General features: G+C 44.2%; 1 protein-coding gene across 1 annotated transcript in view; it reads left to right on the top strand.

The window, feature by feature from the left end:
• Positions 1–18,771, top strand: part of MYLK4 (myosin light chain kinase family member 4) — a 68,565-nt gene that overhangs the window by 28,449 nt on the left and 21,345 nt on the right. The window lies entirely within an intron of this gene.

Below are 18,771 nucleotides of genomic sequence, written 5' to 3'. Positions count from 1 at the left end.
AGAAGTGCAGCTTTCCCTCTACAAGGAGGAAATAATAACATCTGCTTCTGGGAGGGGGATGGAGATGAGGTCTGTGAAATCTTCTCAGCGTGGAGTCTCCCACACAGAGATGCTTACTCAACGTGGCTTTAAACTGAGGAGCCCAGGGTCACAGGCCAACCTCGGACTTGGGGACAAGCAGGCAGATGTGAGGTGCTGGACCTTCACCTGGAGTCCCACGTGGTGGATGCTGGCCACAAGATCATTTCCAGTGCCAAACGGCATCTTGTAAACTGCTCGACCCCAGAAGCAGGTGCAAATTGGATTTCGAAAAGTGCAAGTTCACTCCCCGCTGCACATCCGCTCTGGAGGTCTGCGTGCGTGTCTGCTTTGTATTTCAGGATTTTCATTTTTTATACTGGCTTATTTACAGATGTTTGATCAGGTGTGAACTTCTACCAAGAAGACTATAAAAAAGCAATTTAACAAGTGAGTCTGAAATGCCATACCAAGGGTGGGACTTTACACAAATTACGTACTGGACTTTAAAAATGAACAAAGTTGCTCTTTCTTCTTTATTTCCTTGAGAAGCTCCTGGAAGGAAAGTTCAGGAGTTCACTTTGCCTGTTTGGGGCGGCTGTCCAGACGCCCACATTGCCCTGTGTTTCCTCAGACTGTTCTCTTTCCCTGAGATGGCCTTTCCCTCCTATTCACCTGGCAAAAACCTATTTATTTTTTCAGGCCCAGCTCAAGCAGCAACTCTACTTCAAAGTCTTGATAACCCAGGACCCAGGCAGGAGGAGTCCCTCTTTCCCCTGTGCTGGTGCAATTCCTGTCTGTATCTTCACTGTAGTAGCATCGGGCATTTGTTGAGAGCTTACTGTGTGCCAGGCACTGGTCTAAGTGCTTTATATATGTCCAGTTAATGCTCATGAAAACTCTGTAAGGTAAGAACTGTTATTATCCTCATTTTACAGAAGAAAATTGAGGCATGGAAAGGTTAAGCGGCTTACCCAAGATCATACAGCTAGGAAATGGCCAAGTCAGGATGTGAATCCCGTTTCTTAAGCAACTATAACACATACATGATAATTATTTTAATAATGTACTTATCAGTTTTTCTCACTAGATTATAAGAATTTTCTGTCAGGGGCTCTGTCTTATTCCTCTGAGCATACCCAGCATTCTATCCTGAATGAATGAATGAATGAATGAATGAATGAATGAATATGTATACACACACCATGGGGTAACAAATGTGAACTGTACAGGAAACTCTAAAATGATGAGAAATTACTCTATGGCCCCAATTCAAGTTTCTTTTCACAGTGAACACTGTTAATAATTTCCTGTGATTTCTTTTAGAAATACCAGCATATATGCATGTGTTTTAAAGAATTGATCCAAACAGGATCACTCTTAAACATTCTGCTCATTGCTTAGTACATACAGGGCTCTTTTCAACTTATCAAAAATGAAAAGTGATTTTGACATTTTGCTTAACTGTGATACCTTGAAAATTCCATTGATTTTGTGTCCGTAAGAATTGTTGATCATTTAAAAATATTGACCATAGCCCCAAATCCAATTTTTAAAATGTTCTAACACATAGTAGTAACCTCAGCTACTTTGGGGAACAGAGGAAGAAATGAGGTAATTATGTCTCTTAGCCAGTGTGCTCTCAGCAACGCTCACTCAGAATCCTTTCATTTCTCTTATTCTTCTACATTTACAAAGAAGCATCCACTGGAGTGTTTTTCTAAACGAGCAGAGGAGTGGTGGTGATGGGGGGCGTGGGGGGGGCTTCGAGAAGAGCACAAAGGCTCTAAAGCCCATGGCGGCCTCGGTCTTGGGAGCCTGGGAGGTGGGTATAACACACCATGGACCCCGGGCTAGCACAGAAGACGGTTCACAGATCTTGGACTTTCCAAGGGACTTTAGTGTGCTGAGTTCTTCTACTGTGTGGACATTTCATCTCCTCCTCTGGCAGGGAAAATGCCTTTATTTTCCATATGGTAAAAAGATGTACCTCTCTCCGAAGCAGAGTTGAACCTGAGCAGAACATGTTTGTCTGTGATTTCGATCCTACAGGCTGGACACTGGAAGCAGACCTAGTTCACTCTTGGAAGTCAGCAGAAAGCCTTGATTCAGATGCCCTTGAGGATATGCTCTTTCCCCTTGGTCAATACAAGCTACTGTGCTCAGACCTTTGATGCTGCAGGAAAACCGTAACCCGGTACTTTTCTCAGCCCACAATTGTCTGGATCAGCCTACTTTCTCTTAAGAAAGTTCTCAAACAGTGAAACATATGAAATTAGCTTATATTACTTTTTAAAAAATCACAGTAAAATATACATAACATAAAACATAAAAATATACATAACATAAAAAAAAAAAGCCTCCAGGTTGCAGCCTGTGTCAGAATTTCCTTCCTTTCTAAGGCTGAACAATACTTCATTGTATGGATGGACCACGTCAACAGACACTTGGGTTGCTTCCACATCTTGGCCATTGTGCATAATGCTGCTGTGAACATTGGTGTGCAAATATCTCTTTGAATCCTTGCTTTTAATTCTTTTGGGTGTATACCCAGAAGAGGGATTGCTGGGTCATGTGGCAACTCCACGTTAAATTTTTGGAGAAACTGCCACACTATCTTCCCCAGTGGCTGCGCCATTTTACGTTTCCGCCAGCGGAGCACAGGGTTCCAATTTCTCCACATCCTCACCAACACTTACTTTTTGTTTCTTTGATGGGCTCCATGGTGTGATGGGTGTGGGGTAGTATCTCGCTGTGGTTTTGGCTTATGTTACTTTTCACTCAAGAAAAAGCATTTTTCATTCTGGGTTTGGTGGGAGTGTTTTGAGGAGGAACCATAAAAGCAAAGTTCTCGGGCTTCCCTGGTGGCGCAGTGGTTGAGAGTCCGCCTGCTGATGCAGGGGACACGGGTTCGTGCCCTGGTCCGGGAAGATCCCACATGCCGCGGAGCGGCTGGGCCCGTGAGCCATGGCCGCTGAGCCTGCGCGTCCAGAGCCTGTGCTCCGCGACAGGAGAGGCCACAGCAGTGAGAGGCCCGCGTACCGCAAAGAAAAAAAAAGAAAAGAAAAGCAGAATTCTCCACCGAATGGTAGTTCAGCGTATATTCATCAGCCTACGCCTGGGCCCATATACGGGATCCGACCTTTAGAAGGAGCTGGCTGGGAAACCCTGCATCGCCCGGCCGTGCTGATCCCCAGAGACCTCACCAGGGATTCCTGACCATTAAATCGTGCCCTGACTCTGGGGTGGGAATGGCCCTCTCTAACGTAATACTGGTGGCAGCTTTGTGCCAGCCCTTATGTAAATGGGAGGGTGCTCTTCCAAGTGTCAGGGTCAGGCATGGACACTCCTCCTAGTTCAGCGTTGGAGGTGGACTTGACCGAGGCAGTGGAGGAGGCCTAGCAGACACCGTTTGTGCAGACAGCTGAACAGGCTTGTTCCAGAGAGACCACACCAACTTAGTGTCTTTGTTGCTTTTCTTTTTCCAAAAACACTTCCACATTTGTCACTGTATCTTAGCCTCTCAATAATCTTTGGAACTAGCGGAGATAAGCCCATTTGACAGAGAGAACCAGAGTCTTTGGGATATGAAGTGCCTTCTGCAGAGGACGCAGTTGGTTAACAGAAACGTCACTAGAACCCAGCATCCTGGCTGTGGACCAGTGATCCATTTGACAGAGATAATCCCCACTGAGAGTTAAGATTTCATGCATCTGAATAGCCTGCTTTCTTCAGGACTTTTTATGGCTTGAAGCAAAATATTATGTGGAGCAGCCGCAGAGGTGTAGCTTGCGTCTGGCCCTTTCTCCATAAATCCTGGTGGTAAAGCCCAGCTCCATGAAGATGGGCACACCGCCCCCGCCCCCGGGCCTCCCTAACCTCAGTGGGTACCACCCAGTGCTCCTCACAAGACTTCGAGACTCAGTCTGGTTAACTCTGCTTAGCTTAAGGTTAGAAACCACTGCTGATGACTCTCATGATCATTAAAATCAACTTCTCAAAACATGAATGTCATAGACTAAAGAATTTCCTGGGTCTCTTGTTGTTGCCCTGCTTAGCTCAAGTGAGAGATCATGTGAAGTTCTATGTCACTGGCAATGGTCTTTGAGTGACTGGTGTTTTCCTGCTGGATTTTAAGTGGCCTGAAGGAGACACACAGGTCTGGGCAGCCCTCACCAGGCTATTTGCAAATATGCAAGCCCACACATAAATGGTCTGTCTTTTGGAATTTACTAGCTGGAGACCTGAGTGGCCAAGAGCACAGGGGCTTATGGACACAGCATGTGGATGCCACTGATAGACAAAGGCAACCAGCTGACTTTTATGGCTTCTCTCCACGGAGGTCATTCCTCAGCTCAGGTGGCCTCTGCCAAATATGAGCCCCAGGGCATGATGAAGCTGTTGTTACAGGGACAGCAGAATCAGTGCCTGAGGGTTTTAGGTTACGGTGAGTATTAGTGGGAACATGGTGATGGTTTCCTTAAATAAACCAGTGAACAGCAGGCCCTTTTCTGCTTTAAAACAAAAGATGAGAAAAACCTATCTCACGTGCCAACTCTGATATGTATTCTATTGTATATTTACCTGCAAAATGTATAACTTTGATTTATTATTTATATCTTTACAAAAGCACCTTTTGTCAAGGATACCATGACTGGAGGAAAGAGCTTTTGTTATCATGAAAAACAATTATCAGTCTTATGTTGCTCTTTGGAACGAAATCCTCAGAGCCTACTTTAAAATTATAGACCTTAAAAGTTGCCTATTTCTTTTAAACCAAAGATACCCAACGTTAGCATTACTTAAAAATAGTTTTTAACTAGTGGATAATGTTACGTAGGAGATGCCCTTCCAAAGCATCTTTGCACTTTACAGCTTCTCAGATGATACCACCCTGTTAGAGCTTGTTCATGAACCATGGGGCTGGCACCCCACAGAAAACCTCCTGCAGGATAGCCAGAAATTTCCTTCCCGTGTCATACTCAAACAAAGTTTGAAAATAAAAAGTCTTTCCCTCATTTCATTCCACCTCTACTGAGCCATAGGTAAGATAATTTAATGAGAAAATTTGGAAGTAACTGGTGGCTAAGAGTATTTAGGATATGGACCATCTTGGGGTAAAGATAGGGGCTGCTATCACCAAAAATTTTGTAACTTGCATTCATCAAGGAAATGTTGTGCTAAATTCATCTTATTCCTTTTTCTCCTGGGTTACTAAACTGGCTGATGTGAGAGTGCCATGATTTAGATTAATTTCTGCAATTAAGTTTCTTACCATGTCTTGTGGGAAATTCAGAGGCATGTAAACTGGATAACAGAAGAGCCGGGTGAAGTTGTGGTTAATTAGAGAACCATCCTCAATACATGTTAACTGTGGATTGATATGAACCTGGAGCCATGGTCCTCAGTTGCTTTCTGTTGTGGCACACATGGAGGATGGCTCTTCCCCTCCTGGACTTGTGTCCATGGTTGTGTGCGGGGTACGTACAGTCCAGCAGACTGGCCACAGGTCCACCCTGTCCCTCCCACTCAAGAAAACACACCTGGAAACTGGTTAGTGCAAGAGACATTATTCTGAGAATAAACTTACCACTCTGATCTGGAAAATGAAAGGCTGGCAGATTTCAGTACCTGGGACGTTATTAGTAACAAGGTATTTGTGCTACTATGAGCTATTGTAAGACAGTCTGTGCTATGACTTGGCCCCTTGTCCCTTGCGTCATCCTGTTCAACATTTTAAACTCCATCTTTAAAGAACACTAAAAGGTGTGCTTCGAATCTCCTAAGGAACCCCATGGCTTGGGAGCTTCCACCTCCACAACTGAGAGCAGCCTGCAGGAGTGAGGCATCCTTCGAACCTGGAGGTGGCTTTTGGTGCCAGAAAACCTATAGATGGCAGAAGCTTTAAATCAGTATTTCAAAGTGGTTAATTTTTAAGAATGAAGTTTTGATGCTCCATCTAAAAGTTTCCAAAAAGGTTTTATTTCTGTAAGTCTTGCTCCAGATAGACTTCTCTCATAAACAGAGATGTCAACATGATCAGTTACTAATTGCGTAAATATTTTAAAGAAATTATTTCTTATTTTAATAAGAAATAATGTATTATTTTATTTCACCTCTGGACGGCTAGTCCCTGGAGGACAGCAATACTGTCTTGCTTACTTACCTGCTGTCGACCCTGGCTGTCTCCTGCACACACCATTGAAGTCTGGTGAATTAAACCCTAGTTCATAAACCTCACACCATTGAAGTCTGGTGAATTAAACCCTAGTTCATAAACCTCACAAGGGAGTCTGGGCTGTGACAGAATTCACTTTCCACTTAAGACAAACTTTGCAAATTAGAGGGCAACTAGCCCCAGGGCAACTAACCCCAGGGCAACTGTCCCCAAGCCTTGACTGTACATTACTCAACATGAGTTGCCCCAGAAAATATACAGGGTGCCACTTAAAAGGGAATTTCAGATAAACAATGAATGATTTTTTTAGTAAGGGACATACTTATATTAAAAAATTATTTGTTGTTCATCTGAATTTGAATTTAACTGGGCATCCTATGTTTTCATTTGCTAGGTCTGACAAGTCTAAGCCTTTAGAAAATGTTGACGTGAGGGACCCACTCCAGAGACTTGGATACAGTTGGCCTGGAATGGGACACCAGGGCTGGTATTTTTCAGAGGCTCTCCAGGTGATTCTGTGGTGCAGCTGGGGTTGCAGGTCACTGCCCTGTAATGTGCATTTCGACCTTGAACCTGTTCTCAGGACCTTCAGTTGTAAGCGTCTGCCTCCTTTCCAAGGTATCCTGGCCCTTAGCTTCCCACAGGCTGACCTCAGGGATCAGTGGACCCACAGGCTTGGGGTGAAGCAGGAAATGCTAGGCAGCCTTGACCTCTGCCCTTCCTTAGGCAGAGGAGCTTTATTCTAGGAAATTCTCCCTATTAGAATTCTTGGGAAATGAAGTGTCTCTGCCCAGCCACTGGGCTCCTTTCTGTACATCAGGCCATTGTGTGAAGCTGATCCTGACCTCTACATGGTTCTCAGATGTGTAGCTCCCCCCGTGGGCACCCTGAGTTCTCATGTGAGCCTCCTACGCCTGAGTCCCCAGACTAGAGCACCTCATCTCCCAAGGAGACCCCAGATATTAGGACCAGGCTTTGCTGGTCCCCATTTCAAGTTTCGTTGTGTGTGTCAGAGCCGAGTCTAGATCCTGACCTTGTTGGGCTCCCCACCAGAGCCTATTGCTGCACCCTGGGACCCAAGCTTAGCATCGGGGCCCTATTCCCCATGAGCAGACCTTTCAGGGTTTGTTTTCCCGTTTGGAATTCACAGCAGTGTTTCTCTGGATTCCCATTTGTTTTTCTGTGCTCACTTGTTGGAGTCCTGGTACTAGTCGCATGCCTAAACGGTGGAGCTTGCCATGGCCTTGGGTCTAAGGTTGGTGAGCCTCCTCTGAGGGCTGTACCCGGTGGGAGGATGGGGGACTTTAGTGCAAGGCTCAGGCCTGGCCCTGGCTTGTTTTCAGCCAGACCCTGTGGCTCCCTGGCAGATCTACACTTAAGACCGTCACAGCGCTGTTGACAGAGCCTGGAATCACTGAAGGCAAGCCAATGCAGGTGTAAGATGTTGGGTTTTATTTTAGATTTGTACCGTTTGAAAGCCTTATAGCATGGCAAAATGTTGAGATCTAGCAATCATTGGGATTATGGGAGTAAAGACAGAATTCTGAGATCATTTGTATAGAGTTTAGCTGAAAGTGTTGGTGAGTTAGTTCTCCAAGGAGAATAAACCAGGGCTCAGTGCTCATAGATGTCAGATACACTAGTGGACAGAGAAGCCTGGTAGATGAAGGCCAAAGCAGGAAGAAATGCCAAACAGCTCTGAGTTCCTGATCACGCATGTGTCATGAGGACCACTAAAGGGATGAGGTGAAAGCATCGTCTAAGAGAATGGGCATCATCTGAACCCTGAGAGGCACACGGCTTACACAGGGAGGGTTTAGATTTTAACCTTTAGGTATTTTTACAAGTGCCCTACCAGAGGTGCTCATTTAGAAAGAAACCAGATAGTGTTTTCAAGGATGTGAGCTGTGTAGGGAAAATACTGAGGTGTCGCAGCCAGAAGACAAACCCAGTCTTAATAAAGACTTCTGCACTGAGGGAGCCGGGTGGGGAGGAGACCAGAGCTTTTCATTGGAGTTGGAGTGCAAAGTAAGAAGCCAAAATATTAAGTGGAAGGAACATAGAGTCCTGAATATAAACAAGACGCAGCCCTGTGAGAAGCTGAGAGCTGGCAGAATCCCTGAGCCTCCTGTACCTAGTTAACTCCTGGGCCACCTGAGGCTAATGAGACTGAGGGCTTAGGTCACAGCACATCTGAGAGTGGACAACTCCTTCTGTGCTGTCACTGGAGGGGATGGGAAGGTGAGGCGTGATTTTTTTTCCTTTTTTCACAGCCAAAAGTCATGGTGACAAAGGCTACATTGTATGGCAGATCTGTGACGTTAAACTTTGATTAAGAAAAGATCAACTCTTTGGGAAGCTCTGAAAAAATGATTTGAAAAACTATTGAAAGAGAAGGTAACAAAATGTAATGCTTGAAGGCAAATTTAGAAAACAGAGTTTTCATCAAAGAATATCACTCATAAAAACACGTTTCTATTGTTTCCAAGCACAAGTATGTTTATAGATTCAGTGAACTTTCCCAAGTTTTTTTTTTAGTTTGGAGCTGGTGTTCTTTGATTAGTACTTGAATTTAGTAAGGAAACTTATTTTAACATGATTAATTATTAAAACAAAACATTGTTTAGAGGAAGTATATTTACATATAGGGTTAGGATAATTCTATCAAAATTCTTATTTTTAAATTTTAATAAAGATATTAGATCATCTAGGGGGAAAAGGTTATGTATACTTTGCAGACATGAATTTGGTTAAATCAGTGTTGATGGGACCAAGATTTAATAAAAATATGGATGATTATGAAATGCATATAAATGGTATGCTATTTCATTAAAAATTATATATCCATATTATAAAATAAACTAGTCTTAGTTATTTAATCACTTGAAAAAAACCCTAGATTTTAGGATTTTGAGTTGAGGAATTTTTTGCAGCTGCAGTCCTCGTTTTATAGAATGTGGATTTTTATAGGAGTTGTAATCCTCAACTGGTTAATTTTCTTTAAAATTAAAAAAGAAAAAAACCCTGCATTTGACTTTGACATTGTCATAACTTATAGTAGAGAAAAAATTTTGAGGTGATACTAAGACTAGAAGTCATAAAAAGTACTTAATACTTTTTATAACATCTACCTAGGAACTGAACTTATTTATTTTTAAATAATGCTACTTCTCTATTGAATAGGAAAATTTGGTGCCAATATGAGTAATTTTGTGGGAGTGAATAGAAAACGAACAACAGCAAAGTAATAGCATGTAAAGAAATTTTCATGTTCAGATTTGACCGATGTTGCTATAGTAAGCTATATATTTGTGTAAATGTACTCCACCAATAATGAGGTCAGTTTGAAAAATATATTGCTTATAACTGAAGTAAATCAAAATGAAAACTTTTACAGTGATTGTTAAATGCCAAATTGAACTGGTCTCATTAAATGTGAAATTCAAGGATATTTAGACTATTGGCTAAATTTTTTTTTTTTTTTTGCGGTACGCGGGCCTCTCACTGTTGTGGCCTCTCCCGTTGTGGAGCACAGGCTCCGGACGCGCAGGCTCAGCGGCCATGGCTCACGGGCCCAGCCGCTCCGCGGCATGTGGGATCTTCCCGGACCGGGGCACAAACCCGTGTCCCCTGCATCGGCAGGCGGACTCTCAACCACTGCGCCACCAGGGAAGCCCTGCCTAAATTTTAATACATGAAAATAATGAGATGTGACCAGAATAGATGGAAAAAGTTACTTCTATTTTTTTTTTCTTTTAGCAGCTTCTCATTGCACAGTTTAGATGTATTTTCTGGAATTTGATGAGATAGCCTAGCCTGTGAGCTTGAAGCATGCCGTGCCTCTCAGTTAACAGAGGAAAAGAACAAACAGGTATCGACCCCTGTGGTTTTACATGAGCATTTTGCTCATGACTTTTACCTAAGGGGGTCACCTTTGTGTGTCAGTCAGGTTCACAAGAAAGAGTTCATTAAGCACGTTGATGGGGGCACAGCTGCATGGAGGGAATGTAGATGGAGTACGGTTTTATACGAGGCTCCTAACTGAAAACAGACTGCACCCCTACTCTTGGAATACCCATGGCTGCACTTTGCAGCTGTGATTGTGCAGTGCCGAGGCCGGCTGTCGCCTCATCGGAGGCATTCAGTTATTTACTGCTACTCTGGGCGTAGTCTAGCAAACGGTCTCCAGGAAGGGGGGCGAGCGCGTGTGCGCTGTTCTTCCTTCCACGACACAGGATTTTGCTCTCCTGAAACCCACAGAGAATTCCATGCGGGGCCCCAACGAGCCAAGGAAAGCAGACCAGCCCCTTCTAGTCCTCAGGCCCCGTCCAGTGCAAGCCTAGAGACTCTCCTTAGATACCTCCTGCAGGTGCTAATCGAGTTTGCTTAATCCTATCCATTATCGTGTCTTATTTGAGAAGTTTTTCCTCCAAACAAAAATAGGCACTTTAAAGTTTACTTGACCTGACTATGTCCTGCTCACTCTGGCAAACTGATAGCATAACACAGGTTAATGCTGATGCTTATACCAGTTCCTAACATAAATTCATCTATAGTTGCCTATTCTTCTAAAAGTCACAGAAAACTACTGAGTAATAACAAGTGGGATATTGAGAACTGTGTGTACATTTGGAATATGTACTGTGGTGGGTGGATGTTTAGTGAAAACGGGGACAGAGTCTGTACTCCGTGGAGCCCTGGTAACACGTTTAAGGATGAAGGTGCTGTAGGAAGAACCACCAGTCTTATCCAGAGCCACCCCTTTTAGCAGAAACGTTTCAGATATTATTAAAATCTCCTATAATTGGGTGGAATTGGGAAGAATCTCGTTTTTCTCATTTTCAGTTGAGCTGATCGAGCTACATGCCCTTTAGAGTCTCTTCAAATTCTAAATAGATTTTATGATTTAGTAAGTTTTCTATTTCTTTGTCTTATTTTGAACTGTTAAAATACTGGGCTCTTTTGTGGTAAATGGTGTGGTTGGGAATACAGAAGAGTTATGTATCTAATCCACCTGACTGTGCAGCAAACTACTTCCATTATCTTAATTTCTTTTTAAAATCTAATTTAAACCTGTGATGTTTCGTCTAAGCTGATTTTTCTTATTTCTCCTGGTTCTGCCTTCAGCCATCGTGGAAAATAAAGACCTGATTTCCATAATGAAAAATGCTACCTTTTCGCTTGTATTGGTTTTGTTCATTGACGCAGCAATCTCTCACCTTGGCAAACAAGAGAATGTTATTCTTATTTGAATCAGTGAATGAAGCTCCCTGTTTAAACAAGAGGACAGGCTCATTGCCAATGCTGCCCGAGACCACAAATTTGCAAAGGAGCTGATGTGCGCGTCTTACAAGCCTATCCCCACATCGCTGCCTCTGAGCGATGCTGGGGAAGAAACAGGACTAACCCACCACACTCCCTTCCCCTTGGAGAGGGGGAAACGGGCCTCTGTTGATAAAGTTCCCAAGAGACTGCCCCCTCCTCGTGTTGACACGGCCTAATGCAGTGGGGAGAAGCCAACGCCATTGAAGCAACACCCCGCCAGCTGAGAAATGGAAAATTAATATCACACAGCCAAACAAACAAGCACACTACTTTCTACGATCTGCCCTAAAGACATTTCCACGCAGGCATCTGGTTACTACTAAACCATCATCGCAACAGGAGATAGATTCCAAGGGTGAAGGTACTTGAAAAAGCCCCCAAGAAGCGGTTTCGTGCCAGCAGACAAAGATTCGGAGTGTGCTCTATAACTCTACCAAGTTGCAGTCTAGATCCTGTGGCATCATAGACTTTGAGAGCTGAGGGAGCATTAGAATAACGTACAGGCTGGCTCCTTAATCACAGGACAAGCACAGTGAAGGACTTCAGTGTCAAAGGCAAAGGCATTGATTTAGCACCTATTTTAGTGTTGAGCTAGGTGATGTACAAAGAAATTTAGTCAGACATTTCAAAGGAAATAGCTGCTGCTCACTAGGCAAAATTGTTTCATGATCCTAATGAAGTAAAATGTAGCAGTGCTGATACTCTAACCTCTTCTCGTTTCCATCATCGGAAGTGTTCATTAAGTGTCTCTGAAGCATGTTAAGGAAGTTATGGTCAATACAGAGGCATGAATAATCTGAAATATATACATTAAGCAAATGATTTTTATTAGGTATGAGACATTTGTTGGGAAAGTGGTAAAATGATACATAACTGGTGACACAACGGTCTGAGCAGAGCGTGGGCTTTCTCTCAGAGGTACAGGCCCACAAAGCCCACTACATGAGCGTGGGGACTTCTAGGTGGCCCAGGAGCCTGGGAGCTGGATGTCTAGCCTCATACTGAGGAGGATGTACTAAAGGATATAATACATAGGTCATCCCTCAAGATAACATTTTATACAGGTGACTGAGGTGCTCAGCAACTACCATCTGGCATCAGCACCCCCCCACTTACTAATCGATGGATCGATCAGTTAATCAACTGATCAAGCACAGAGTTAGATGCTAAGGATACTGAGGTGTCTAGGCAGGGTCGCTATGATAAATGCATGATAGATGCACAGCCAACACACATGGAAGAAAGACTGATCCCTCTTTCAGTGTAAGGCTAAGGGAAGGAGTGTTTCAAGGGAGAATTCATAATGGGAAACCTTCTTGGGTGCGGTGTTGAATAATGAGTAGGAATTCCGTATGGTTCCTCAAAGTATGGCCCCTGGACCACTTACATCAGAACCACTTACAGAGTTCGTGAAGAGTGTTCTCAGGCTCCAGCCCAGAGCTACTAGTTAAGGCTCTCTGGGGCAGGAGCTTAGTAAACTGCAGAACCACTGCCCCAAGGCCTAAGGCAGCAAAGGAGGTGCTGGTAGAAACACCCAGGTCCTCGTCACTCATCACACACGGCTCTCCCCTTGACGGTCAAGGCACGCTTTCCAATTCCCCACTAATGATAGCTCGAAGGGGTAGCAAAAATAAAATTACAAGCCTTTATTCAAATATTGAAAATTGTGTAGCCAGGAGTCTGCTCTTGTGGCCGGGAGCACTCGTATTTTATCCCTGTTTCCTGTGCAGGACTGAGTTGAATAACTGGGAGTTCAGTCACTTGCCCATCGGAGCAGGGACACAGAGGTCCCCGCCCCGCCAGGTACGGACCCCCGAGTTGTTGGGTCTTAGGAAGTTCCAGAGGCTGGCAGGGCGGCTGGGTCAGGAGCTGGGGGGGGACCCCTGGAGGTCGCAAGACATCCACTATTTACCAACCAGTATTGAAGCATTTCCCTATTTTAATAACTGGTATAAGTGCCCACTGAATAGTTTCCCATACATCCACAGTAAGACAAAAGACAGTGAGATAAAAACACCAAGAGTTCAGTAAGGTATTTATGTTCTCCATAAATTGAGGGTTTAAGGTTACCTTAGGGGTAAAAGCACAGACAACTAGACCGTATCAGAGGCCATGTGTCTGTGAGCTTCTAAATTTTTGTTTCATAAGAACTGGGCTAAATAAAATTACTTTTGTTCCTTTTAAAAATTACTTTTGTTCCTTTGATAGTCAGCTTGCTATAACCAAGATATAGCGCTTGTGTTAATAATCCTAACTGTGTTCTTGGCAGGTTGGAGCTGATCAGAACATATCCCTAATTCTCTAGAGTTTCCACTGTGGCCGTTTTCATTGTCCCTGTCTTAGCTGGAGTGGCTGTAACAAAATGCCGTGGCCTGGACGGCCTGAACAACAGACGTTTGTCTCTCACCGTTCTGGAAGCTGAAGGCCTGAGGTTGGGGGCCAGCACGGTCGGGCTCCAATGAGGCCCCTCTCTCGGGCTGCAGACAGCCGCCTTCGCCCCGTGTCCCCACGTGGCAGAGGGACAGAGGAAGACCCTGATACCTTCCTCTTCTTATAAAAACACTAATCTCATCGTCCGACCCCGCCCTCAGGACCTCACCTAAACCTGATCACTTCCCTAAGGCCCCGCCTCCTAATACATTCATCCTGGGAGTTAGGGCTTCAGTCTATGAATTTTGTAGGGACGCAAAGGTTCAGTCTGTAGCAGGAGCTTTACACCTCAATGCTGCTTTTCTCTGTGGCCAGAGTTCCCGCCATCAGTGGAGACCCCAGAGGTGAGTGGCCAGTTCTAGGCACGTGGTATAAAGGCTGGCATTCTCTTCTGAGTCCCCGTGAGGACCCCTGGGTCAGTGTCAAGATTCTGGACATTCTGCAGAAGTCACTAGTATTCAACACGGTGCTGGATTCCCCCGCCTACGCCCCTCAAGGCCACTGGTTTCCAGACCAGCTGAGCTGTGTCTTGGCTCCGCCCCCTTTCCCTCCTGCCCACCTCTGAGCTTCCCCAAGTGTGACATTCGCTCTTCGTGGAAGGAGGCAAGATTCAAATCAATACCAGAGGCCGTGATGAATATTTTGTGAAAAGTTTCTTTACACCAAGTCATTATGTGTGTTACCTAGGCCAGCGCTTCTCAAATGTTAGCGTTCACGGGAGCCTTGTGGGATTGGTGAAAGCACAGATTCTGATCCAGTGGGTGTGGTGGGGCTGACAGTCTGCATTTCTAACAAGCTCCCAGGTGGTGCTGGCCACGGACCTACTTTGAGTAGAAAATGTTATCTTGAGGGATGACCTATGTATTATATCCTTTAGACCAGGCAACTAAATGTTTGGGGATAGTCATAACAGATGGGTTTATATCTACAGAGTTTGTATTACATTCCACATTCAGAGACTTTTTAAGAGCTTTGCAGCTTCTCACTGTTTTTCAGAGATAGCCTTTGAAAGCCACTTCGCTTTGTAGTGTGCTTTCAAAATGTGCTGCCCTGGGGAAGCTGTGGAAAGGCGAAACGTGAGGTTAAATATTTCGTTCAGTGAATCTAAGTTCAGACCTCTGAACTTCCCTTACCACCAAGGGACCACACAGCCCCTCCCTTGGGCCCCCTGGGAGGTGCCCGCCTCCAGGAAGGCCCGTGGGGGGCGTGGGCTGAACCGCCCACCGCTTACTCAGAGCAGGATACACAGGGGACGGAGTGATAAAAGCGAAGCTAAAATAAAAATTAACAAGCAGCCTGAGGATACCACGTGAAACGAGTCCTTACCAAACTGTCTGCAGTGGGGAGAAATCAGAGAGTTTTATTAGGTGATGATAAAACGTAGTAAACTTCATGTGAAAACACTCCAAGTTCGGGTCTTGTGGGGTATAAGAGAGGAATTTTACTAAGTAAGGCTCCTTTTAATCAAGTGAACATCAAGGAGCCCTAATCCCATTTATACCCGCGTTTGAAACTGGTTACACACACACAGACACACACACACACACACACACCCGCCGTTCCTCAGTGACTTTGCCGCCCGGTCTGAAGTGCCAGGTTCTGTTCTGGGGAGAGAATCCCAAGAAGGCAGAGGCCTGCAATGATTCGGGGTGTTCAGACACACTTCTGTGTGGAGTGCGTCAATAATCCTGCGCCCTGGAAGGCAGCATTCTTCCACTGCAGCCTGAGTCTCCCCTCCTCTGCTCACCTCCATTTTGGTGGAGGAATTAAATCACTTGCCATGACTACATTTTGACCAGCAGGCCAGGTGGAGGGTCTCGGGTGGAGGGTCCCCGGTGGAGGGTCCCCACCTGATTTTTTATCCCTTAGCAGACCATGATCATAATCCTTCCAGGAGCTTCATGCTTCCAGCACTGACCAGTCCTCTTTAATCAGTACAGAATATGTTTGTTTTTGGAAAACAAACAAGATGTGCTTACACACCTGTACTTCCTATTTTAGCAACTTCTACATATAACTTGGAAACACTAAGAACGAACTTCATGCTGAAGTCGCTGCCCAGAAACAGAAGAGGAGAAATACGTCTTCTGTTTTTCGGGAACTCTTCAGTTCAAAGTTCCTCTAGATGTCAGTATGACCTAGGGAAATGAAAATATAATAGCCTGTGGCAATGAATAAAGACCTTCTTACGTTATCTAAATGGTGAATCATATCTGATATATAATTAAACGAAAAAATGGTCTGGTTGGAAGCTTGTTTCTTACCTTCCTCAGAATTGGTAGTTCTTCTATTGGTCAAATCAGAACACTGCACCCAGAGAGCGTCAGCACATCCTGTGGGCACCCACCACTGACACTGAGACGTCCCTGGAGGCAAACGCCTGGAGGCTTACAGCCAAATTCTCAATTTTACATATTTTGATAGACTGAAATTAACTGACACACCAGTTTTTTGGGGGTTTTTTTTGTTTTTTTTGTTTTTGCGGTACGCGGGCCTCTCACTGTTGTGGCCTTTCCCATTGCGGAGCACAGGCTCTGGACGCGCAGGCTCAGCGGCCATGGCTCACGGGCCCAGCTGCTCCGCAGCATGTGGGATCTTCCTGGACCAGGGCACGAACCCGTGTCCCCTGCATCGGCAGGCGGACTTTCAACCACTGCACCACTAGGGAAGCCCACCAGTTTTTGTTACTAAGCCCACCTGTGCTTTTACCATCACATTCACGCCACCCAGAATAAACCCAGGAGAAAAATGCCTGTCCACCGGGGGTTTTCACTGCAAAAGAGAAGCATTGAAAGACAAAGCTATAAAATATCTTTAAAATTTTGTTAAATTATCTTATCTAACTCATTTTCAAAATTGGAGTGAAATTCCCTTCCTCTCCTCTCTTCCATGTTTATTCTAATCTTTTGACCAATAAATATTTATTTCTTTATTAATTTGTTTCTATTTTATGCCGTTCTCTTTTAATCTTTTTTCTTGTCTCTGGTGGTGCTGGCTGTATGGTAGATATCCAATCAATATTAAAGATATACCTTGCCTATAAGCTTCTATTTCTTTTCTCAGAGTGACAGTACAGCTGTAGTTCAGAGTTAGGATCCTGGTTGTACCATTTCTGAATTATACAACCCTGTGAAATTACCCAACTTTATAATAAAATGGGGCTAATAGTATCTATCCCAAAGGGTTGCTATGAGGAACAAGCAATTAATAATGTAATGTACTTAGAAATGTGCCTGGTATGTAATCAGTACTTAGTATATATTAGCCATCATCATTGTCGTCACCATCACCATCATCACCCCCGTCACCATCACCGTCACCATCATCACCATCACCATCATCACCCCCGTCACCATCACCATTACCATAATCACCATCACCATCATCACCCCCGTCACCATCACCATCACCATCATCACCAACACCATCATCACCATCACCGTCACCATCATCACCCCCATCACCATCACCATCACCATCATCACCAACACCATCATCACCATCACCGTCACCATCATCACCCATACCATCATTACCACCATCACCATCATCACCAACACCATCATCACCATCATCACCTCCACCATCATTATATCCCTGGGCTAAGTGCCAGGGATTCAAAGATGAATCAGTCTTTTTGCCCACTTGAGGCCTATAATCTAGTGGGAAATTGATGAGAAAAAGTGTTTAAGAAGGGCTTCCCTGGTGGCGCAGTGGTTGAGAGTCCACCTGCCGATGCAGGGGACAAGGGTTCATGCCCCAGTCCAGGAAGATCCCACATGCTGCAGAGCAGCTAGGCCCTTGAGCCATGGCCACTGAGATTGCATGTCCGGAGCCTGTGCTCTGCAATGGGAGAGGCCACAACAGTGAGAGGCCCGTGTACCGCCAAAAAAAAAAAAAGAAAGAAAGAAAAAAGTGTTTAAGAAAATGTTGCAAGCTATACTGGGGTGGGAGTATGTGCTGATTGCTGTGCAAGTATAGAGGAGGGAAACTAAAGGACATTTTCCTGCCCTTTCACTTAAAAGAGAAAGTTCCAAACTCCTGGGCTCTAATCTCTAATTTTGGTTTTCTGCAGATTTACTAAACATGCCTCTGTGTTTGAAGGTCCTTATCTGAAAAATGGAAAGGCTCTGAACCTATGGGACTGCCCTTTAGATTGTTTAAAAGCACATTTATAATTTGTCTTGATATCTATGACCTGCACTTACATGGTGTTTCATGCTTGCAAGTCACCCTCAGGCAAATTTTACTCTCTTTCCAAAGAAAAAAAGACTGATTCTTTGGACATCCATACAATTTCATTAACTTATAACATATAACTTCAGAACTTGTGATAATTTGGGTGGATTGGGCTAATGTTTACCTTTCATGTGGTATTTAAAAAGGGTTTGCTTAGCTAATTCAGAGAAACCAGGACTGTGAGAAGAATGTTTATCTCCTTAGAAAGGGGCCATCTGTTCTAAGCAATGTAGAAGCCCCTTTTATAAAAGCTTACTTTACTCTCCTACTTTCTGGTTTACAAAACCCACTCACATATAGCCTCTCATTTTTATTTGATTTATGTGTGAACTATATCAAGACAATACAAACAGAGGTCAAGGGTGACAAACACGTTACAATATCCTTTATCTATCCATGAAGATGGGCCTTCTTCTACAAAGAATGCCAGAGTTTTACATAATTTCTTTTAAAATAGTGAGGTCATTTGCTTTCAAATACTCTAGTCTGTACAGGGCTTCATTAATTCAGACTGTTCCGCCCTCTAAATTACTATTTATTTTGGTATTTTTTTCTGTATTTGAATTGTGTAATATAATTGT

This window comes from Mesoplodon densirostris, chromosome 10, assembly GCF_025265405.1.
Source record: "Mesoplodon densirostris isolate mMesDen1 chromosome 10, mMesDen1 primary haplotype, whole genome shotgun sequence".
NCBI classification, from domain to species: domain Eukaryota; kingdom Metazoa; phylum Chordata; class Mammalia; order Artiodactyla; family Ziphiidae; genus Mesoplodon; species Mesoplodon densirostris.
This window is presented reverse-complemented; position numbering and strand designations above follow the sequence as displayed.